The following is a 26,055-nucleotide window of genomic DNA, read 5'->3' on the forward strand; positions in this document are numbered from 1 at the left end:
GATGGATTGAAAAAATGGTTCAATGCATCCAAGAACTTGAAGATGGATTTTTCAGTAGAATACTAAAGGGTTTTGTTCTAGTTTGTTGAAGTCGAAGTAGTGAAGGCAAAGTTGAATAAATTTGAGCGTTTGATGATGATGGATTTGAAGTTTGTTGTAATTTTTGGGGCAAAAATGAAAGCTTTAAATGGAATATTTGTTTCTGACCTCACTCGGTTTATTTTCGGTTGCCTTGCCTATGCCAAGTTTCAAATTGAATCAACTAAGTTTTGAAGTATACTCAAAGAGTTAGCTCCATTAAGTTTTCTTACCGAGTCACCTTAAAATTCAATCAAATTATGTTGACTTGGTAAAATTTTAAGTCAACCCGATGACTTTTAATTGAATTGGGATAATCTGACTTGCACATGTGGCATATTTAATAAGCACTCTTGACATGACATGTTTGGAACTGTAGATATGCACTCTTTGGGATACAGAACTTCCCTTTTATTATGGGAAAGCACAGTTAGGGGCGGGGCTAGTAAGGAGATGGCGGGGGCAATTGCCCCCACAGAATGTCGACACACCTATATTTTCAACTAATTACATGTTCCATTTATCCTCACCTCCCTCCCCATTTGCCCTACACCCTCACCTCCCTCCAATTTTTGCCCTCATAGAACTTTGAGACACCCTTATATTTTCAATTAATTGCATGTCCCATTTGTCCCCACTCCCTCACCTCTTAATTTTTTGTTGCTGGCATTGTCTCTTGACCGATACTTTTCAAATATTATTTGGAAATGACCTAAATATCATTTTCTTTAACTTCAAACTAAAAACCTCTTAATTTCTCTTTAAAATCATTCATCTTCACCATACAACTAACCATAGTTTGCCCCCACTACAGGAAAAGCCTGGCTCTGCCGCTGAGCACAGTTATGTATTTTGAGGAGGAGAGTAGATTTACGGTTTTCAAACATGTCATGTCAGGTGTATCAATTAGTATGCCACGTGCACTACGTGAAAATTGAAAAATTCGACATAAAAAATTGACGGGCGAAGGCCCACAAATTTAAAAAACTGAATTTTGATGGTATTGGTCCGTCGAAATTCCTGATGTTCCCAGATTTGACAGTTTAGAACTATCGAATTTCTCCCATCCTTCATTAATTTGATAGTTTTGACCCGTCGAAAAAAAAAAAATTTGACAATGAAAATTTCGACGTCAATTCAATCTCTTGGGCCGTCAAATTTTATTTTATGAAATTTGACGGCCCAAGGCCATCAAAATTTGGGCTTTTTTCACATTGTGGTGGGTAAGTTAGATTATTACTACTCCTTTTAATTACATCCTACTCACAATTTTTTGACAATCTATTTCATGTTAGCTTCATCAATAAAGAACTGAAAAAGACTAATGAGAAAATCTCAAATTAACTTAATAGCTAAGAATTTTTTTGCGAATTAGTCTATCAAAGAATGAGCCTAACATTCTAGCTCAATAAATTAGAGGATAGAAAATCAAATAAAACTTTCTTCTCTTAGTTCAATCACAAGGAAAGCACTTGTCAAACGTATATGGATGAGATTAAAGAATACTCCTAGTGATTCCCAATAATATTACCTATATGGTTTTATCAAGGAAATCTTTATTTTCCTTCAAATCGCAGCCGTAGGTTTAACAGATTGACACAAACCTAGTTTGAGATTTAAAATTTTCCAATTATAAATATCTCCAACATCCACACCACCTTCATCACCAATGGAGATACCCACATGGGCTGTATATTTTGGTGCATGGCTTGCAGCTCTGCTTCTCATAAAAGGCCTCCGATTCCATCGTCGCCATCGTAAATTAAATCTTCTACCTGGGCCTAAAGCATGGCCCATAATTGGAAACCTCAACCTAATAGGATCCCTACCACACCGTTCGAGCCACGAACTATCCCAAAAGTATGGACCGCTATTGCAACTCAAATTTGGGTCATACCCGGTTGTAATTGCCTCATCAGCCGAGATGGCCAAACAAATCCTCAAAACCCATGATCTCACATTTGCCGATCGACCCAAAACTGCTTCGGCCAAGTACACCAGTTACAACTGTTCCAACATCCTATGGTCTCCTTACGGACCCTACTTGCACCAAGCACGTAAGATGCTTGTCATGGAAGTATTTAGTGCAAAACGACTTGAATCGTGCCAGTACATACGTGCCGAAGAGATGCGTGCCTTAATTAAAGCTTTGTACGCCTCATCAGGCAATCAAATTACGTTCAAAGATCGTCTCTCTGATGCTAATATCAAAGTTATGAGTCGTACTGTGTTTGGTAAGAATTACTTAGATGAAGCTCAATCTAAGACGTCAATCATGACACCAGCGGAGTTCAGAAAGATTTGGATAAGGGGATGTTGTTCATTGGAGCTTTGAATATTGGGGATTTGATACCTTGGGTTGGGTTCATGGATTTACAAGGCTATGTGAGGCGAATGAAGGCATTGATAACGAAGATTGATGTGTTTCTTGAGCATGTTATTGATGAACATTCTGAGAAGAGAAGCGAAGGAGTGAAAGATTATATTGGGTTGCTGTTGGAGATGGCTGCAAATCCTAATCTCGAGGTTAAGCTCAGCAGGACTAACGTCAAGGCTATTTTATTGGTACATAACCGTTATATTTAAAGTCCGACTTTTTCCTAAAGCTTTTTTTTTTTCAAGAGTTACTTGTACTTTTTTACTTTCTTTGGAAACATGGCCTAATTGGGCCACTTTTAAAACAATCCAGATCTATGGGATGAGTGATCTTGTTTTAGGTAAATATTTCTAGTTTCCTTATAGTATCTTAGATCTAAATTTAACATCACATTGAGCTTCTTAATACGACATTTATTGAACTACTTAAGAGTTGTTTTTCTTTCTTTCTTTAATTAATTCTCAGGACTTAATGGTGGCTAGAACTGAGAGCTCAGCTGTTACAGTGGAATGGGCGATGTCTGAACTCTTGAAACATCCACAAACTTTAAAAAATGCGGTTGAAGATCAATACAGATGGATCATTATCAATGCAAGGGGAGGGTTTTGGTTTTATTGGAAGAGATAACGAAGGATTAATTCATTTTGCTAGCTGGAGTAATAGCGATAAAGAGGACATTATCAAGATTGAGATCCAAGCTATATTAGAAACAACGCGATTTGCAAGATTAAGGGAATTCAAATGAATTCTGATTTCATCAGATTCGTTGTATTCTATCAAGTGCATAAAGGGGGAATTCATACCTTCGTGGAAATATGTAGAAACATTGCTAGAAATTGCAGACCAAGCACAAGCCTTTGATGAATGTGAATTCGAATTTCAGTGGAGAGAAGCAAACAAAACAATGGATTATCTAGCGAAATTGGGGGCTGTTTCAAATGATTTTTTTTATCTTTCATGATAGTTCTAATATTCCTCAAGATCTTCTAAGAATTATAAAAGAAGATCTAATTTGTATTTTCAGTCGATAGTAGTGTTTTTTAGGTAGAGAAGCTCAGCTTACCAATAATAATAAAAAAATTAAAGCAAAGATAATAGAATTAGAACAACAATATTAAGACGAACTTGCTCCAGCATCCTTAATCTCTTTAAGGAGAATTTAGCTGATCGTCGCAAGGAGTAACAAATAAGAAAATAAAATAGAGATGAGAAAGATGAAAGGTCTTTTTCATTGATCTTGAGCATGAACATTAATTAGATCATCCTTTATTACAAAACTTCCAATTAAACTAAAAACTAAACTAAGATTACAAGAAGAAAAGAGAAAAATACAAAGAAATTAGGAGAAGAAGAGGGACCAAGAGGGCCTCAGAGGAACCCCTTCTCTTGGGAATAATCCTTCAATTTATAGCTTTCTTAATCGGGTTGTTAGGTCAAGTTTTTTGCTTGATTCGTTTCGAGAAGAGCTTTCTGTTACAACAGCCAAAACATCTAGAATGTTCAGCTCGAATCTTGAGGCATAATTCATTGAGATTACCATGAAGCGATAGGGTGATATCGTGGCGCGGTGGATGCTCTTTCTTGACTCGTATATTGTAACAAAAATTGTTACAAAAATATTTACCTTCGAATTTTGCCCTTTTTACCTGTAAATGGTAAGAAAATTCATTAGTTCCGATAATTTGACAAATTAATATAATTCATGTTTATTTAGGACAAATAACAATTAAGTGTCGATAAACCTTATATAATTACGGTCCCAAAAACGACTTTGTGGGACCTTATCATAAAAGTTGGGGTGCCAAAAATAATTACCTTGTTTACCTATTAAAAAAATAGAGGGATGCTTTGGCCCCTTACTTTTACTTGTTACACCCCAATTTAAAATGAAGAAAATAAGAGAACAAGTACAAGCTAGGGTGCCAATAAAAGTTCTCTCATTTTTTTTTTTTTTTTTTTGTGATTGAGAATGAATAAAAGTTAGTGTGCCAACAGAAGGTTTCTCGTTATTATTATTATTTTTTTGTTAAATTTCTTTATTTAATTTTTTCATATAAGATTTTATTTTTATTTTTATTTTTTTATTATTGATAAACTGGGATTAAAGGGCCCCACCCTAAATATTTCATATAAGATTTTATACGAGCCTAATTATAATCTAAAATTGTTTGAATGAGTGTCGTAATGTTTTGTAATGTTAAGATTATAATTTGAGCCTAACCTTTGTAATGTTTGAAGTGTGTGTTTTAGTCTTTAATTATAGTGTGATAACTAATTTAAAATTTTGCGGTGTAAAAAGTAAAACTTAGGGCAACAAAGCAACTCTAAAAAACACTCTCTTGCATTAAATTATCATTTAACATAACATACTTTTTTTTAAGTGTTAACCAACGTGATTTTGTAGGTAAGGGCAAGGTATCCCACACCCCATTCAAGATATGGACTGACCTTATGGTTACAAACCTCGAACCACAAAAGTTTCCTAATGCACAACAAAGTATGTCTAGGCCTGCCGATTTCAAATACATGAACCCTGTCACTAGTTTTACCATTGCACCTAGGCCTTGGAGTTTATTTGGTTTTTCTTATTATAATAGTAAAGATTTGAGATTATATGTCTCAAGGAAAAATAATAATATGTCAAACTATATATCTCAAGAAAAGAGATCCTTAATAAATAGTTATGTGTGCTACTAGCACTATTATCTATCCTATGTAGAAATATAACCACAATTGAATCATTGACACCATTTCGCAATATTGTTCACTCCTTCCATTTTCATTGACACATTAAAGAACCTTTTCCAATTTAATGGATAGAATTGTCCTATCTTACAAAATCTATGTTCTACTCAATGTTTTGTGTAGACTATCAATAAAAATATAAAAGAACAAAATAAATAAAAAACTTGGCAAGTAAAAGTCGATCCACAGGGACAACGTTGATCAAGTAATTTTTGACTTAAAAATAATCATGGTTTGAAATATTAAAGGAAACTGAATTAAAACTATTCTAAGATAAAATGAAATGAAAATCACAATGTAAAGAATTAAATTAGTTAAATTCACCAAAACAAGTTACCTTATTAATTTATTTGTTTATTTTTTATCTTGGTCCAATTAACAAAGTTAAGGTTATTGGATTAAAAAATGAAATCTATTAATCCAAATAATAATCATAAATCCTTTGATGATGGTTAATAAGATGAAATCAAAGATAAAACATTGCATATCTAATAAAGTATAGTTTAACTTGAACTTATCTAAGATTAAATTGTCAGAATCATACGAATAAATATTTTATCCAATAATTACTATTTAAGAAATTGGTATCACAATAAAATATTAAAGCATGATTGAAATAAATAATTATCTAAGATAATCTTGTTTGAGCTTCATCAACCTCTCTAGCGGAAGTTTAACCATAAATCATAGTAAGACTAATTAAAACAAGATAAAAATAAAAGAAAAGAGAATAGGGGGGAGAATGATGATCCTTTATTAATCTTGAATTGAATATGGCAAAATACTCCTATTTACAGAGCTCCAATAGAAAGTAAACATAAAACTTAAAAATTAAAAAATAAAAGAGAACTAGAGAAGATAATTTTAGAAGAGATGACATAATTTAAAAGGAGATGAAATAATATAAGTCTGGTTTGATCTCTTATTTATAAAGATCAGATTAAGGTTCCTTTAGAATTCGGAACACTTTCGTGTTTTACAAAGACTCTAAAACCTAATATGTTACGTTACAAATCACGATGCCTCAACATTGTACGAATCTTGAGATGAAGCTCGCTAATGTCATTGCGTTGTGATGATTGTGGGCCCGTTGACTTTGGTCTTCGATTCGTGATTTTGTCTTGAGTCTTGAATTATAATGCATGTCTTTAATTATCTTAATTCTGAAAATTCACAATTTATTAAAAAATAATAATAATCATTGACTATCAACATATTATGTTTTTTTAAGGGATTTTATTTATTATTCAACCTTATATTCTCTATAAATTGGGCCGTAGAATCAACTTTCTAGGCCCTGACCACTCAACAATCCACTTTAATTAGCATTTCCTAAAAATTTATAACATGGTGACACTAAACATATGATTCATGAATAATTTCAGTACTAAATGATGCAATACAAATTCCTCTCTAATACAATTGTTCTTCCAATCATCTATCACTACAACAAATATGGAAATTAGGAACGGTTTATTACCGTTCCTAAGTCACTATGAAACGGCTTTTAGACCGTCTTTAATCGAGGCGTCGTTAATGAGGTTAAACGGCTGAAAGCTGTTCTATATTTCATGATTTGGAACGGTTCAAAACCGTTCCAGATCTCTGAATTTGAAACGGCTTGAAACCCTTCCTAATCTGCGTCTTTATATAACAGCACACAATACCCCCAAAAACATTTGAGACATCGGATTTTATAGAACTGATCTCCTAGGTCTGATACTTTAGACATCAGTTATAAACCGATATCTAAAATTGTTATAAATTGATATCTAATATTAATTTTTTTTTCTATTTGCCTATTACCCACGGTTAAAATAAATCCAAATAAAGAACATCGAGGTTCTCTATCACATTAATTTATATACAAAAATAAAATAGATCCAAATAAAGAACATCGAGGTTCTCTATCACATTAATTTATACACAAAAAGAGTTGTAATGAGTCATAATTTACAAATCCAAAATTACAATACATCGATAAACTATTCACAATCATTACACAAGCACAAGTGCTTACAAGGAAGCAATGCCAGCACTCCCATCCCTCCCTATCTTCTTTAAGATCCCCACAATGGCCGCAACTACCAAATAAAGAATTCTTTTGTGTCACCACATTGCATATTCTCACGATGAGCTTTCGCACCTTCAAAAGAGTGTTTGAAACAAGTGCTCCTGATCAACCAAAGATGATGCAAATAGCTGTCTAATCAATTATTTCACTATCTATGGACCACAATAAATAGCTATTATTTTACAAAGAATTATTGATGGAGGAATGTGATTCATGTCAATATAGTTGGGATAGAGGTGGTGATGATTATATAGCAAAAATTGTCGTGGGTCATAATGGTGATGATGATGATGATGATATAGCAAAATTTGTCACAGGTTATAATTACTAGCACAAATGTAGTAAAAAGTCATTTTCCCAAAATGTGACTCACCTGAATTTCACTTTTATAAGGATCCCAAATTTATCAAAGTCCATGTCATGCTCATCTGAAATACATCATAAAAAACGAAATGAAAACCAGGGGAACTAATTTATTAACAGCCGTGGGAATGAAATTAAGTAACCAATGAAACTTCTCCAGCAATAGCCATCTCTTGGAAGTTTCGACTGAATGTCTCGTTTATCTGAGCAATAAGGTTTCTCAAAGTTGGAAGCCAGTTTCCTGCAAAATCTCTTGGATCAGAATTTTTTTTTTCAAGCAATGACAACTAGTTTACAATTCTACAAATATAGAAAAAGTATATGGATAAACTTTCAGAATAATAAGGAGAGAGAAGACAAAATGGAGAAAAGAAACAGCAGGAATAGCAGATACTACAATCACCAAAAAATTAAATATCTGTATTTTCACCTTCAGACTGTCTTTTTTTGATTGCACCACTGCTAGGGGCCACTGATGCTTGCAAAGACAAAGCTATTGACATCAACTTTGTAGTGGCTAGTCCAGAGGCAACATGGCCAGTCTGGCCTTCCATAGACTCTCTTGAACAATGGTGACATGGCCAATCTGGCCTTCCACAGCTACGTCACTTACGAATGAGAATAATTTGAACAAGCTTTGGAACAGTGATGGTTTGTTGTGATGGAAACATAGGAGTAGGTGGGGGAGGGCCCGCCAAAATAATTGTTAGTTGAAGTATCTAGCAAAACTGATCATACCTAAAGGAGGTATGCATACATGCACCCCTGATTTTTCTCGATTGGCTGCTTGCACTTTGGACATGGCTTGGAGTAAAATAACTTCCTGAGCATTGGATCAGCAATATAAATCAGTATCGTGTAGAAAATGTAAGACAATTAACACATCGAAAGAAGAAACCACCTTATATTCAAACAAGCATGGACTCCAAAAAAGTACATTACCACAACTATCACTCAAATATATAAACATTTAAAATAATAAAAGTTGCGATTTCAAATAACAGAATATGTTATTTTGTGCTTATATAACTTGTAAACCTATTAAAATGGATATTGTGGCTAAAGTCCTGCATCCTACGATGGGGCAGGCATCTCAACAGATTTAAAGTGTTCCTTTCATATCATTAGTCCTCATAGTGATCCATATATAGAACTCATAAACAACTAGAGTGATAGCTCCTAAGCATATTTGGATTAAACATAAAGCATAGACTGCTACTTAAGAGACTCTCTTGTCTACTTAATCGAACAACTCTTGCAATAAAAATGCACCTCATCTCTGGAAGAGAAGCACTTTATATCTATACCAATTAATCATGAAAACATACATATAAGATTAGCAAATTGTAGCAGCTTTGGTAATAAAATCATATAAAAATGAAAAGCAAAGAATAAAATAGGAAATCGAACAAGTTCACATGAATGGACATCATTTTTGTTAGGATTCTGCAAGACTATATAGATATTCCAAGATTTTTCTCCCCCGCTTCATTTATAGGTAACAAAGCCCATATAAGCTATTGTACCTGATATACACTAGGTTCTAATGCCACCCATGTGTTTTTGATTGATTAGCTTTCTGTTGCATGGTACTATAGCCTGCAAAGTTATATTACAAATAAATATCCACACTTAAAAATAGATGTTCTAAAAACTGAAATATTGTGTTTATTACTAAAATAGCAGAGAATGACCAATCGGACCCAAACAATCAATCTTGGTTTGAATCCGACCAGTTCCCAACCATTGCAAATATTATTCATATTGACACATTCTAATATCCCTTTGAATGAATTTAATATTCTGAAATGCCCATAGTTTGATGCACCTAATATAGTCATGTGTAACAAAGCAGAATGGAACTCAAGGTAAAACCAAAATACTACTGTTTTATATGCTTGATTATAAGAAAGTACCTTTGCAAAAGTAAATTTCCTACTCCAACCAACACCTATTCAGTCATTATCAATATATTCCACAGGGCCAGAAATGCCAGTTTGAGAAGCATATTCAAATACACTGCAACTGTGATGTTCATCCATCAACACAATGAGCATTTTTTGTAAAACATAGAACTCAATTACAAGCAAACAACTAGGTAATCCCTCCTATTACACAAGTTCTTCAACAATGACCACATTCAGTTTGGCATCAATTTGTTTGAAATATCACTTGATAAAATGACACTATGAAAATTATAGGTGACACAATACATACCTGCTATAACTTTGAAAATTGCACATTCAGTGGGTCTTTCACTAAATTAGCATATATAAATAAGTATGGCAATCCCATGGAATAGGAGATATTTTGTCCTTGAAATTCAATCTCATAGGCTTTTGTCTTAGAAGGTTTCTTGTTTCTACAAGAACTCTGCTTTTTTCAGAAATTTTTTTCAAACTTCGCAAATCCTCATGTTATTAAGAGGATGTGTCACAACAAAATGATCAAATGAACAGGCAATACTAAAAACAAACCTATAAACAAAATGAGCAAAAAATCGACTTATGGTCAAGAGGGTAAACCAAATATTGCCAATTTAACAGGGGATGTTTCTAAGATACATTAAATAATATGATTTATGTGGAAGAAATCCATACCTTAACAGCCCCAGCACTGCTGGGAATGATATTAAATGAAGCAGCTCTTCCACCTCTCCAGTCCTTACTGGATGGTCCATCAACAGTTTTCTGTGAGGCTGATATCAAAAAGGCAAATTAATTAATGTAAACAGTGGTCATGAGGCCTTGGCAAGGGTAGCAAGACAATTGAATTTATTAAGAAAAATCATTTAGAAATATATATAGAGAATTAAAATAGAAGAGTGCATGAAAACAGAAGAAGAAAAGCAATACCTGTTAGCACTTTAATACTCCTTGGATCATCATTTTCCCTCCTACCATAAAAAGGCAGAAAACTATACCAAAATTGCAAAAAAAATTACAATGGAAAAATATATGTAGAGAGTACACTAACTTTTAGAGGTGATCCTCACCATTGTAAGTCCATAATAAACTCTATCGGAGCATTAGCATATACATTGTTAAGAATATCATACAATTATTTTCCATAAAGTTCAAAGAATACACTACTAAAAAAATTTGTTAGGGGATATTAAAAAAAAAAGTCTCTTTTACTTTTTTCTCCCTAAAATCAGAAACTACCTGCTACGATTAATGGTCATGGTACCCGGACCATGAGTCATCACTCTAAAATACAAATTGGGTAGACTTCTATGAACTTTTTGTATAAAAATCTGTATATTTAGCGAAGTTAAAAAAATCACTCTAAAAAAATCGATACCCAATGTGAGCATTATTCCTCAGTGGCCACCCATAAGGGTGTACTCTCAGCGTGTGATGTGTGGGCGATGCACATGCCCCGAGATTAATTCTTAGACAAGACCATGGTCTATGGACTGGGCAAAGCCTAGAAAAGGGCCCGGTTTGCTGTCCATAGGGATACCCAATTATCAAAAAAAAAAAAGGATGCTGCCATGATCCAGGATCAGGATCACTGAATAATTTTTCTAATATTAGTTATGCGATATCTTTTTGTAATTCTCTCTAAAATAAAACTATTAAGGCATGTTTAGATTATAGAGTTGGATTTGAAATTTCCATGAATCAACTCTAATTCGTGGATTAAATAGGCAAGTTCCAAGAGTTATAAATCCCCAAATCCAAGAGGACTACATGCCCTCTAGGCCTACTGTGCCATGCCACCCAGATCTATTGAGTTGGAATTCTGTGTTGGAAAACCAATTGATAGGGTTGGGTTTCTAAGTTGCTAAGCAAGCAAGAGATTAGCAAAAACCCTAAGTAAAGAAACAAAAAATATTCTTAAAAGATCAAACAAGACATTAAACCCTACATCGATCGGAATTCCACCTAAGAAATGCAACGATCTCAACTGAAAACTAACAAACCAAATCAGATCTAACTAAGAATCGATAATAGGGTTCCAAAATCATAAAAAATGATAGATCGAAAGGAAAATTAAAAGAAATCAAGATCTTACCTGAGAGACGAGGGGATTTTGACGATTCGAACCTTAGGTTTCGTAGATCTAAGACGAAGAACCGATCGACATTGAGGGACGAATGGATTTTCGCAGATCACCTTCCCTGTCCTCTCGATCTAACTCTTTCTGCCTTTCGTCTTTCGTTCTAGTTAGAACGAGAGAATAAGGACGATTTCTTCAGTCTGGTTCGGATTAAAACCCATGGGTCACGATTTAGAAACGGCTCCAAACATAAAAAACGGTTTAAAACCATCTTTTATTAGAAACGGCTAAAATCCGTATCACTCTCCTGTTCCAAAATAACCATTTTTTTGTAGTGTATCTTCTATCATCATTGTACCATGATGTTCGTACCACAAATTCACTTATCAATCCTTCAAAATCATGTACCAAGATAATTAGGTTATGTTCCAAATTGTCAAGGAAGAAAACTAATAATATGGAAAGTAGGTATAGATGTAGCTTGAGTTGCGCATCCAACCATCAGGTGTGCGCGCGTGTTTGGGTGGCTAAAAATGTTGAAACGTGTCTCACTCGTTTGCACGATTGCCTCGAGGTCCCAATGACAAGTTGAAGTGAGAAGAAAGAGACACGAAATATACCAACTGTTGGAAAAGACATACAATCCAGAAACTCAAATGTTAATGACTTCCGTAGTAAAATTTCAAACTTTGCTTGAACAGCTATTGTAGCACGATTTTTGGGTCACTAGCACAATGTGACAAAGTCTATATTTGATGGCCTAAGGCCGTCGAATTTCATAAAATTTGACGGACCAAGGCGTCAAAATTTTCATTGTCAAATCCTCTTTTGAAAGGTTGTGCAATCGATTCATTGTTTCACACACATACTTAAAGCCATATCATCCTCATTGTCAACTATTGCATCTAGTAGGGATTTTCATTAAATAGCACTACCATTACCCATCTCGACACTATCCTTGTCATCTTGTTTCCACTACATGCACCGCAGTACTAGCCCATTATTACAAATTTAAAACAATTGATCGATCATATAAAAACAAGTTCTCTTTTTTAAATATTTCAGTCATTTCTTTTTACCAATCATGCAATCGTATCAAACAAGATCTGGTCATTATCTATATTATCTGCAACCTTTGTTGGTTTAGCTTAACATTCAAAACAAACGTCCATATCATCAGCAAACATCTTCTTTCATTGAGATCAGGAATCAAACACCTGGTGAACGAACCATATATATAGCTATTTTGGAAGAAAGAAAAAAAATTTGGTTACTACAACGTCACAATTACTGCCACCACTACCTCACCCAACTCATTGCCATAGTTGGTGCCCACATTAGTGCGTTGTGGGTTGTGGTTGACTAATTTTCAAAGATAAACTTATTTCCACTCAAAGAATTGGGTTCGGGCCTAAGAAAATAAAAGAATGGGTTGAGTCTAGTGAACATCTAGCCCATTTATAAACCCACCAAAATTGATGGCTCAGTCCATTATCCCTAAGCCCATGCAAAAAAAGCAATTCTCATTTGGGTGTGGAATTTAGCTTGGTTCTTTGGTGACTTACTTCCAGTTGAGTTGGGGCCTGGTTTGTCCTTGTTACTATATTGGTTGTTCTCCTTGAGTCCTTGGATTTTCATTCTTGTTTCTCCTCTTTCCTTTGCTGTTCTTCCTGTTTGTCCTGGTTCCTCCCATTCCATCTCTTGATGGTTTGATCTGGGCTCTTCAGACCTTAGTCGAGCTTTCTCCTTCTTGGGATTTGATTTCTCCCAGAAATTGGGTTTAAGAAGCTTCTCCTTTCTAGAATAGCCATGGGAGCTACCTAGCGAGTGTTCCCCCTCTTCTTCTTCCCCCAAAGGATCCCCTCCCTCTGGTTAGACCTCGCTTTCCACCATTACCTCTTGGGTGCAGGTTTACCCCCTCCAATGTGGTAAATTTCTGGCCATCATAACCCATTCCATGCCTCCATCATATTCAGTTTAGTTCAGTTGATCTCTCTCAGCTACGTGTTTATGTCGAATTTTCCAGTTTTCATGTAGTGAATGTAACCAAAGAGAGAACAAATCCTGCATGGCTGATATACATTTCTTAAGGTATGTTTTTATTTAAAAAATTAATAATAAATAATAAAAAAAATTTGATGTCCATTTAAAATTTTATAAACCTAGGATTGTTTTAAAACGAACCATATCAAAGGGTTGAAACTTGAGACCATTGTCAACAGAAGATTCAAAAATCACAATTCTATAAACGATTAGAAAATGATTTATCAACACTATATGATAATTGATGAATCAGTGGCATGACACCATCTGCATTGAAAAGTAAGCGGGTGTTTGTTTTCGATTTTTAAACCGCTTTTTTGCGCTTTTGCGTCGAAAATCTGCGTCTCACCTCAAAATTACCGTTTGGTAATTTCGCGTTAAAAAATTCGCGTTAAAAAATCACGGTCTGAAACGCAGATAGGAAAAGCTGCTGAAAGGAGCTTTTACCATTCGCGTTTGCGGGTGAATTTAACACCGAAAAACCGCTCACGTTGAAAGACCGAAACACCCCTCTGTTATTTGCTTCTCTTCTTCCCTTCTCTGCGACAGAACCTCAACAGATCAGATCTGTTCTCCATCGCTATCTCTTCTTCTCAACAGATCACATCTGTTCTCCATCGCTATCTTCTTCTTCTCGACAGCACGCAGCTGTTCTTCAGCCATACATTTGTTTTCTCGTTCCCTTCTCTGTCGAAGAACTACACACAGCAGATCTAATTTTTTTCGCACACAGTAGCTCGATTTTTACTCGACAGATCACAGATCTGTTCTTCTCCTCATCTCTTTTGCTCGAAAATACCTCAAATAACCACTGATCCTCTCTCTCTCTCTCTCTCTTTCTCTCTCTCTCTTGACAGCACGAAGCTGTTCTTGTCGATAGGACCTCAGACATCTCTCCAGATCTTCATCTCAACTGAATCTTACATACCACAGCCCTCTAGAAGAAGAATCCAACTGTCGATTCGAAATTCCAAGTCAGGAATTTTCAATTTCTCTGTCAAAACAGTGATCGACCCCTTTCTATCAAGCTCTTTATCTGTCTTTTTCTCTCTACAGAGGTAGTTTTCTTCTCACTTTATTCATGTTCTATGTGTTATATTTTTTTTATTTTTATTTTCTTCTATTTATTTGTTGTCGGTAGAATGTTTGTTGATGATCACTAAACTTGAAAATTGCAATTGGGTTTATTTTCTCAATTTAAGGGTATTTGTAGTTAGATTTTGGTTGTTTTGATTTGAGAGATTCAGATGAACTTGTTTTTGTTGAGTTTTCTCTCTGTTTCTTTGTTTCATTGTTTAGGAAAATATGTTATGTTCTTCAATTTATACTAATCTGTTTTTAGGTATATATTGTTCTGATTTTTTAGAGACGCCATTATAAATAAATATGGGTATTTGTCGGAATTGCAGATTCTAAGAAATATAGGAGTTTTATGGGTTGAAATAAGGGAGTTTTTATTTGGGTTTTTTTCTGATTTTTTTGTTTGGAATTTTTTTCTTCTGCATTTTGAAAAATTGATGTAGTTGGTTATGTTCTTGGTATTGTAGAAGTTGAATTTCCTTTAAAAAGTTATAAAGTAATAGTAGTTTTTTGTTTGTTATTTATTTTCTGGGATTTAATAGTCTTCTAAAATTGATTCTATAATGAAGTTTATCGGTCAAGTTCTATCTCATGTGAGTAGGATTCATGTTATGTTTTTGATAATAGTCTTTTGGGATTTTTATCTTATTTAGCAAGTCAAGGTAGTCATTGGTATGGATGTCCTAATTTTAGGGTCTACGTGATTATAGTTTTGTTATTTAAGCAAATTTCATAATTTTTTTTTTTATCAATTTGGTTCGATTTTTCTAACCATCTAAACATGGAAATTTCAGAATTTTATTTGTATCAATTTTAGGGTCTAATTGATTATAGTTTTGTGCAAGTTTCAGAATTTTTTTTTTTATCAATTTTATTTAATTGGGTTTGATTTTTCTAAACCTATAAACATGGAAATTTCATTTGGGTGTGTTTATTATTAATGGTAGCATTATTTACATATGGGTGTGTTTATTATTAATGGAAATTTCATATGGGTGTATTTATCACTTAGTAGGGTTTGAGTTTCTTAAGGGTTTATTACGTGGGTGTGTTTATTATTTACATATTCATGGTTGAATTAAATACTCATGCATTATAATGGTTAGCTTCAAGAGTTTCTAAAATTCCAATAAGGGCTGGATTCATAATGGTAGCATGATTCATAATGTAAGGTTTGCTCGAGTAAGGATTGGATTTTAGCTTTGAGCAAAAGAGTCCTTAGTGGTAGTCTCACCAAGTTTTAAAGTTTGAATATTTGAATCATGTTTGTTGGATGTTATAAAATTGTAATGGTTTTTTTTTTTTTTAAGTTTGAACTAAATCGCCACTAATTGAGTTTTAAAGTTTGAATATTTGAATCATGAATGCTTTTCTTTATCTTACACATGCACACACACACATCAATTACTGTACTCTGTACAGTCAAAGATTGAGAACACAGGGATCCCTCACCGTGGGACTGAGAACTGTGCGTTCTTCCGGCTATCTATAGGATAGCCTGACATTGCCTCCTGGTTTCTCTCTTTGATTATACATTGTGCAAAAATCAAAATATATATGGAATCCATCACCGTGAGACTGAAAACAATATTTTTATTGCTCTTACTTATTTCGTTATTTTTTTTATTTGTGAACTAAAGATTTTACAAACGATTGATAATGAGATTGAAGTAGAATATGACATGTTTTGTTCTATGCACTACTGTTGTTATTACCATTGACAGATGGAAGATAACAATTCAAAAAGTGCGAAAGCAGATTGGACACCCAAACAACATGAAGTTTGGGTCGAGATATGCTATGAATTAGTTAAAAAGGGGAGGAGACCACATAAAGTACTTGATAAGATTGGATATGAAACATTGATGAAAGAGTTTAAAAGGATAACTGGCGTTTACTATGATAGAGGGCAAATGAAAAATAAGTGGGATAGACAAAAAGGACTTTGGGAACGTTGGAATAAGATTTGCACAAATACTGGCGTCTCTTATAATGTTGAGACGGGTATATTAGATGCAAGTGAGGATTGGTGGGATGGGTGGTTAGAGGTATATATTTTTTTTACTTATTTATTTCACTTATTTAAATTTTTTTTATTTCTTTTATATATAATTTAGAATTTTTATTTTTTAAAGCATCATCCAAAAGATGCAATATTTCGATCGAAGCTTTTGATGTTTGCGAAGCAATTAGATGTAATCTTTGGAGGCACATATGCTACTGGTAGCCGGATGTGGTCGCCTGCATCTGGTACAATGCCATCTACATCAGTAAACCAACCAGATAATCTTGGGGATGATCTAGAAGATGTCATGGAGACCTTGCCCCCAGAGTCTCAGACACCTCTAGACTTTACTCTTGATGATGCTGATGAGTTAGGAGATGATGCTACCGCTACTGTACCCCCACCCACAGATCCTGTTCGACGCAGAAGTGGCGATACTCTACAATCTCAGGGTCGTAGGCAGAAGATGACTCCTGCTATGCTAATTGGCCAATCATTGGTAAAGCTCGTAGATGCAGTTAACAATCAGACATCTGCTTCTATCAATCAGTCATCTGTTAAGAAAGGCACTATTCAAGAGTCAATCGACCTCTTAGACCAGCTAACAGAAATAACCCCCAACAGTGATCTCTATCATTTTGCGTTAAAGATGTTTATGAAAAACAAGCAATTCAGAGAGATTTTTTGTGGGTTACGATCAACAGATATTCGTCTTAGGTGGTTGGAGAACGAGATGACTGATTATCTGGCTGGGAGAGATTGTTAGATATTTTTTCATGTTATTTTTATATTTATGTCGGTTTGATGATGCACCTATAGGGTGTAATATACATTGGTTACTTTTTGCACTAATATGATGTAATATACTATGTTATATGGATATGTTAATTTTTGTTAGACATATATTATATTTTCCTATAAAAGGATATTATTTGCACTATTGGATGTTTATTGTGATTAATATTGTAGATAATGAGTTTTGTTGTATGTGGTGGATATCATTTTATTGTGTATTGTAAGTTGGGTGTATATACAACTAATATGGATCCATAAACAGGTCAAATGGATTCAGATGTTGATAGCACAAATACTGTTGATACTGCTGATACCATGGATTCAAATGATGCTACCAATAATACTGTTGAGTCAAGTGTTTTAAATTTAGGCACGAGAGGAGCCATCCTAGGTTCTTTATTTTATTGTGCGAATGTCTTAGATAGGGAGGAACATAGTAATTGTCCGTTCAAGGGGATTGATTTTGTGCGAAAAACATTGAATGATAATACGATGTGCCACGCATTGTTTAGAATGGAAAGTCATGTATTTGTGAATCTATGTTCTATTCTTGAGGAACGGGGTCTGCTAAAGATGCAACGATATATTACTATTCAGGAACAAGTAGCGATGTTCCTATTGATAATAGGACATAATCAAGGACAAAGAGTAATTGCAGATCGTTTTGTTCATTCACTTGAAACGGTTAGCAAGTATTTCAACATAGTTCTTTTGGCGATTGTGAACTTGTCAATGTCCTTGATTGTACCTCCCGACCTCAATGAAGTCTCTCCGCACATCCGTAACAATCCTCGTTTTTGGCCATATTTTAAGGTAATTTCTCATATACATACACTTTAAATATATTTGTTTTTATTAATGTTTATAGATTAATATAATTAAAAAATATGTAGGATTGTATTGGAGCGATAGACGGAACACATGTTAGTGCATTTGTACCAATAGCAGACCAAATGCAATATCGAGGACATAAGGGACTCACGCAAAATATAATGGCAACATGTTCGTTTGACATGTTGTTCACTCATGTGGTGGTTGGTTGGGAAGGATCGGCTAATGATTCACGGGTCTTCCTTGAGACATTGAATACTCCCAATTTAAATTTTTCATATCCTCCACCAGGTCTGTATTTAAAAGTTTGTCAATTATATATATTTATATTCAAGATTAGGCAATATAAATTTTTTTTGGATAATAGGTAAATACTATCTGGTAGATGCTGGGTATCCGCTCATGGAAGGTTATCTCGCACCTTACCGAGGTGTTCGATACCATCTACAAGACTATCGGAGGTCACGGGCAAATGATCGACAAGAAATGTTCAATCATTTACATTCTTCACTTCGGAATGTGATCGAACGAACCTTTGGGGTTTTGAAGGCAAAATGACCTATCTTGAAGATGATGCGTTCCTATAATTTGGACAAACAACGAAACATTGTCGTAGCCTGCATGGCATTGCACAATTTTATCAGAAAACATACAATTGTCGATGAAGAATTTATTCGATTCGAGGAAGAAGGGGCAATGGAAGAGGAAGAAAACAGGATCATTGATCAAGAGTATCCAGTTCCCCCATCAGTAGGTTGTCAGAGTCAACAAACAATGAAAATGCATAGGGATTCAATAGCTGATGCCATTTTTACTGGCAATCATTGATGCATTTTCATATTAATTTTTTTTTACTTTGTATTGTAATTATAAATACTGTTCTTTGATGTTGGAATAAAGATTATAATATTTTTAATTATATTTTGAAGATTCTATGCTTATTTATTTATGTTTTTTGTGTATGATGAATAGCATTGATGGCAAATTATACGCATCCACCATGTTGTTCATGTGGTCGAGTGATGACATTAATCACAGCTAAAACAAAAGAAAATTATGGGAGGATGTTTTATAGGTGTCCATCTTGGCAGGTAATATTATATTGATATTAATATTGGGTGCATATTTATATTTGGTTAGACTGATATTAATTCATGTGTTATTTTACTTTATAGAGACATGCAGGGTCTTTTGTGTGGGCAGATGAAGTTGACATTATCAATGATAATGTTCCTCAAGATAAAGTAACAGAGTCAAATAAGAAGAATGAAAAATATATTTTGTATGCATTTGTTGGATGTATATTTTTCATGTTTTTATTTATTTCAATTTTACTTATTATATTAACTATGATTATTATGTTTAAATGATGTCGGAATGTAAATTAGAAGTTATGTGGATGTGTTATGTATATATGATGTGATGTAGATATGTTATGTATATATGATGTAATGTGAATGTTGAATTGCGTATTATGCAGGTATTTTGTTTATCAGGAAAATTTCATATGTCCATTTTTAAGAGGAGATGCTGCCGAAATTTCTGTAGAATTATAAAATTTTCTATAATTTTTTTTTTAAATTTTAAATATTTTAAAATTAATAAAATTATTTTTAAAAGTTTTTATATAATTTTATTATATTTATATATATTTAGTGTAATTATATATTTATAAAGGTATTCTGGTAATTTTTTATGCATTTTGAGTGTTCCATCAACCTTAAGGGTATTCTGGTCATTTTACCCTAAACAGCAGATTCTATAAGCTGTATCAAACAATAATTACCAGATTCTGGTCAACAGCACAGCACTTTCACGAAGCTGTAACAAACAAGCTTTTCAGTGTTTCAACTTCTGACAGCAGATTCTGACAGCAGATTCTGACAGCAGAAGCTGACAGCAGATTCAGGCAGCTGAATCAAACGGGGCCTAAGTAAACTCCAAGCACTCAAAATTGTGCAGACCGAGTGAGCCTTTTCAAATTAAAATATTACCAACTCTTTTGTATAATGTTTTACCTTTTAAAAAAGTGAAACACGTTCCCTACTAATAACATAGTAAGACTTTAAGCCTTACCGAGAGTTGTTTTGTTCAAATGGATTACCACATTAGAAATATAACACCACAGCTCTCTAAGTTTCTTAGAAAAATACATATAAAAAAAAAAAGATTCAAAAAGAAATTTCTTTTGAGCTTGATCCAAGATTGTGAAATTGGATGGTTAGTACCGAACTTCCACATAACTCCCAAGCTTAAAATTCAACGGTGAAAATTAATTATTTTTGGGATTTGATTTTTTAAAGTTCCTAGAATTTTTTCTTATACAATCTTGAAGCATCGGATCGTATTTTTGAATACCACAAGGTTAGCCCAAGGACCCTTAGTAAGAGTGAAATCCTTACTAACTTAGTAATACTAGTTGGACTCTTTAAAAAAGTTATTATTTGTGCTAATAAAATTTGTCTTAAGATATTTGCTATTATTGTGTCTTCGTGTGATTTGTGTCATGTATTGCAATATCCTGCAAATCTGCACGGTTTGCATTCGAAACCAAGTGGGACCATGACACATCTAGGTATCATATATCCATAAAAAAGCAAAGGGCTTGACTGAAGGCCTGTTGTGGGTTGTGGAGCCTGATATTGCTAGTCAAGAAGGAGGTATTATAAATCATCAAGCCATGCATTTATACTAGTCAAGCTCGGTGTTGAGCTTGCTGGACGGTTTGAGGGCTTTGCCCGGGAAAGAAATTTTTCCAAGGATATTTTCATAATTTTACTAATATTATGTAGAATCCTAATTAGGTTTCCTGGGGTATTTATATTTCACATTTTAAGTGAAAGGGTGAAATCTGTAACTACGAGTTTTCTCTTCATAGTAGAATTGGTATGACTCGTAGATGTATCTCAATCATGAGAGAACTTTTTAAAATCTTTATGTTTCTTTGTGTGATTGTATTTTTTATTCATTTTTTTATTCGTTTTCTTATTTCGATTGCACTTGTTTTTATTAACAACTGGTATCAGAGTTAAGTTTTCATTTGAGTGGGAGCAATAACAAAAAAGAATGTAAGAATCGAGAAATTCAATGATTTGAACTTCAGACTATAGAAGATGCAAATTGAGGATGTCCTTTATCAGAAAGACCTTTGTCATCATCTGGGAGGAAAAACGAAGAAACCGACGAACATGACAAATGAAAACTGGAGATTCTCAATAAAAAAGTCCTAGGTACCATTCGATTATCTCTCATTCTGTCTGTGGCTTTCAATATCTGTAAGGAGAATACTATAGCAAATTTGATGATCGTTTTGTTAAGGATGTAAAAAAAACCCTCTGTCTTAAAAAAAAAGTTTCTTAATGAAAAGGTTATTTAACATGAAGATGGTCGACGATGGTAGCATGACTATAAGTATCGAATAAATTCAATATAATCACAACATAGATGGAATCCATTGAGATTATCTTTGAAGATGAAATTAGGGCCCTATTGATTTTATCTAGATTACCAAATAGTTGAAATAGTCTAGTAATGGCTATGACCAATTCTTTTGGTTTTGATAAATTGAGTTTGATGATTTTGTTGGCTTCATCTTAAACAAGGAAGCACATGGAAAATCCCCAAGATTAGTTGATATTTTAGGGAATGCTTTGAATGTTGAGGAAAGACAAAGGAAGTCCAATAGGGGAAACCAAGGTAAAGGTTGATCAATCTCGAAAAGCGACAAATCCAGAATACCACAAGAAAAATGAGATGGTTGCTAGAATTACGAGAAGAAGGGTCACTTCAAAAGGAATTACAAAGATGTAGAGAAACCTTTAGAGATCAAAAATCAAGAAAGTAAATAATCAATTAACCTTTCTGATGGTAGTGGTTCCAATGCTTTGATCTTATCTATTGTCATACATGTTTACACATGGGTGGTAGATTCTTAAGCATCATTCCATGTTACTTTCCATAGAAACATTCCACAAAGCTATGCACAAGGAGATTGTGATAGAGTATATCTTGGGAACAATAAGCCTTTTAGCATTGTTGGTAAGGGTGATGTGTAGATAAATCTGTCGAATGAGACGTCTTTACAATTGAAAAATGTGAGACATATTCCACAGCTAAAGAGAAATCTAATTTTAGTAGAGCAACTTGCAGAGTTGGGGATGCTCACCACATTCTTAAATGAGTCGTAGAAAATGACCAAAGGGTTTATAGTTTATCTTAGAGAATCTACATAGATAGTTTATAGTAAATTGGGCATTACTTTATCATATTGACTTGGAATTCAATGACTCCAAAGGCATTGAAAATAAGACTCAGAGGGATATGCAACCGAATATCTAAGCATTCATTAAACTATAAAAGCATTTCAACATCGTTTACTCCTCCAAAATAATAGTCAAAGTTAGACTTTCTATTTATAGAATCTTGGCCGCAAATAATTCTAATTTAATCGTGATTCTGAACTTGTGATAGAAGAGAATTTTAACAAATTTAGGATTCTTAATCCATTTAGGAAATAATTGAAACTATACTATTTACTAAAAATAATATTACTATTTATAATAAGTACGTCAATTAAAATAGAACTAGGTTTTTTGTTTTTTCTTCTTTTATAAATATCGTTGTAATTCTGTTTAGAGATATAGAGAGAAAATAATAAAGTAATTTCATTTTCTCCAATAATTGGGTTTTATTCTTCATATTAGATTTGTTTAGATTAATGGTGGTAGTTCGTGGCAAGAAAGACGAGACTCTTTATGTTATATTTGGGACCTACAGTTCTATAGTAGTGATTTCTATAAGTGTGAATGCTAATACGTGGCATCGTAGGCTTAGGCACATGGGTGAGAAGGGGATGAAGGTAACATACTCGAAGGGTAAAATTATTTTTGGGTTAAAAGAGATGAACTTGGACTTTTGTGAAGACTACATATTTAGAAAGTAAAAGAATATGAGTTTCTCAAAAGTTGAAAGGACTCCAAAATTAGAGAAATTGTAGTTAGTTCACACTAAAGTGTAGGGGTCAGTTAAAATTTCTTCTCTTAGTTGTTCTCGCTATTTTGTCACCTTCATCATTGACAATGTAAGAAAAAGCTTTGGATTTATTTTTTAAACCAAAAAATCTAACGTATTTGGTGTGTTCAAAAAGTAGAAAGCCTTGGTTGAAAATGAAATTGGATTGAGATTAAAGTGTATAAGGTCAGACAATGGTGGAGGGTATTCCAGTGATGAGCTCAAAGTGTGCATAGATTGGGATTAGAAAACAAAATTATTCCTAAGAAATCTTAATAGAATTGTATCACAGAATGCATGAACTGAACATTGTAGAGCATGCCAGGACTATGAAGATATATGTTGGGTTGCTTAAGTCATTTTGGGCAAATGATGTGATCACTGTTGCATACTTGTCCAATAGAGAACCTTCAATTTCTTTAAAGATTGGCCTAGAGGTAAATGTATCTGATTAAATTTTTTTTTGTTGTACCTCTTATGTCTACATTGATTCTAATGAAAGGAACAAGTTAGATCCTACGTCTAAGAACTGATAGAGATAAGATGTATATATTATAATAATGTGTATGAGATTGATGTACTATATCAATGCTATGGTGTCTTATATTTGTCCATACTCACATAATATATATAAGATATTGTCAATGTATCTCATATAAAAAAAAAAAAGAGGAAGGTTTTGACAGAGAATGATATATTTTGCAACATTCATTAAAAATTCCATGTTAGAAATTATAAATAATTATATCTTTATATTAGGTTACTTTTTGGTTGTGTATGTCAATGGACTTTAATGTTTGGTTTTTATATTAGACTTACTCCACCTTTTAACCTAATATGATTGAATTCATGTTTTGACGCTCCTTTCTTAAAATGCCTACAAACTACTTATTGGAGCCTATTATGATCGAATTATTAGTTTTTTCTCTTTTTTTTTTGATAAATATAACTTTCATTAAAGGAAAAGAAGAAGAAGATTGGTGGCTGAGGAAGCCCCCATACAAGCTAACAAGAAAAGCAACAAAAGCGAAAAATAAAACCGACAAATACACATAAAAAGCACAGATAATGAATTGTAGAAGAACAAGCTCGATCTACAAGAATCTAAGGATCTCCGATGTTGTCCCAATTAAAAGCCAAATCTCGAAAGCGTACCCCCTCAAAGTCCTTACTCATCTTGGACCAAAGAAAAAGTATCCCCAAAATCTCAAAAATCACTTTGTTAGATGAACTCTCCTTGCTGTGGGACACCCTGTTGTTGCGCTCTCTCCAGATACCCCAAGCAATAGCGGCTGGAAGGATAGTCCAAAGATACCCCTTCTTCGAAGAGAAGATATTGAAACTCCACCCTTTTAAAAGAGTCAACCAAGAAAAAGGAAGAACCCAATCCATTTGAAATCGAGATAAAAAGAACACCCAAATAGCCCGAGCAAAAGAACAATGAATAAGGATGTGATTGACAGACTCCCCATCCTTAGAACAAAGATAACAAAAATTTGGTGTAATCCACCCCCGAGAAATCAAGTTATCCAAGGTAAGAATTCTACCCATCGAGGCAAGCCATAAAAAGAACGAAACCTTAGAGGGAACCAGAGTGGACCAAATAACATAAGGAAAAAACTCAACCTCACACAACGGAAGCAAACAATGATAAAATGACTTAACAGAAAACTTCTTGTCCTTAGCCTTGAACCATTCCCTTCTGTCGAGTTCGTTCTCTCTGACTTCGGTCAAATTAAGGAGATCTAGAAGAGATGCAACCTCCGTCAATTCCCAATCATTGAAATTCCTCCTAAAACCCAAATCCCAAGAATCTGTGTTCCCGTCCCAGATCAGACATTGCCTTACCGAATTATTTTTTTTCAAAGAGCAAGCGTACAAGGATGGAAATTGGGTAGACAGAGATGAATTCCCGCACCAAATATCCTCCCAAAATCTAACCTTGTCCCCCAAACCAATTTTGAACCTAACCCCCTGATCAAACTTATCGACTCCCTTCATGATACCTCTCCACACGCTGCACCCGTAAGTTCCTCTAGCCTCACCACTATACCAACCAAACCCCTTCTCTCCATATTTTGCTTGGATCACTCTCCTCCACAAATTGTCTCTTTCTTCCCCGAATCTCCAAAGCCACTTACCCAACAAGGCTTTATTCGTTAGTCTTAACCCTCTAATCCCCAGTCCTCCATTCTTCTTTGGAGTGCAAACTAACTTCCAATTCACCAAATGATACTTTCTACCACCAGTGTTACCATTCCACAGAAAATTCTTCATAAGCCTTTCAATCTTAACTTCTACCGATTTAGGCAGTGAGAACAAGGATAAAAAGTAAATTGGGATACTCGTTAACGTGCTTTTGATCAACGTAACCTTACCACCTTTAGAGAGATATTTTGCCTTCCACGTACTCAATTTCTTCTCCATTTTCTCGATAACCCCCTCCCAAATATTCTTACTACAGTACGGAGCCCCTAAAGGTAACCCTAAGTAGGATGAAGGAAGCGTATCGCTACGGCATCCCAAAATAGCTGCTAAAACTGGAAGGTTCGGCACCTCACAAACCCCAAACAACTTGCTTTTTTGCAGATTGACATGTAAACCTGAAATTGCTTCAAAGCAACCCAACAAAACCCGAAGAGTTCTCAC

At 34.1% G+C, this 26,055-nt stretch overlaps 1 long non-coding RNA gene and 1 pseudogene across 20 annotated transcripts; one reads left to right on the plus strand and one right to left on the minus strand.

Annotated features, from left to right (window-relative positions):
• Positions 1 to 1,747: 1,747 nt before the first annotated feature.
• On the plus strand, positions 1,748 to 3,443 carry LOC147410352 (trimethyltridecatetraene synthase-like; annotated as a pseudogene).
• Positions 3,444 to 7,078: 3,635 nt separating this feature from the next.
• On the minus strand, positions 7,079 to 11,974 carry LOC147410353 (uncharacterized). Of its 20 annotated transcripts, none has more exons than XR_015176428.1 (7): positions 11,658 to 11,974; positions 10,493 to 10,554; positions 10,238 to 10,335; positions 9,164 to 9,236; positions 8,376 to 8,460; positions 7,648 to 7,702; positions 7,079 to 7,375 (listed from the first exon to the last, which is right to left on the minus strand). It is a non-coding gene; the product is annotated as an uncharacterized LOC147410353 (long non-coding RNA). The 20 variants fall into 20 exon arrangements; XR_015176414.1 differs by lacking the exon at positions 8,376 to 8,460 and adding an exon at positions 9,554 to 9,662 and having other exon boundaries at positions 7,648 to 7,840; XR_015176425.1 differs by having other exon boundaries at positions 9,554 to 10,335.
• Positions 11,975 to 26,055: the final 14,081 nt, after the last annotated feature.

Source organism: Akebia trifoliata, chromosome 1 (assembly GCF_017979445.1).
Source record: "Akebia trifoliata isolate Shusen 1 chromosome 1, ASM1797944v1, whole genome shotgun sequence".
Lineage (NCBI taxonomy): Eukaryota > Viridiplantae > Streptophyta > Magnoliopsida > Ranunculales > Lardizabalaceae > Akebia > Akebia trifoliata.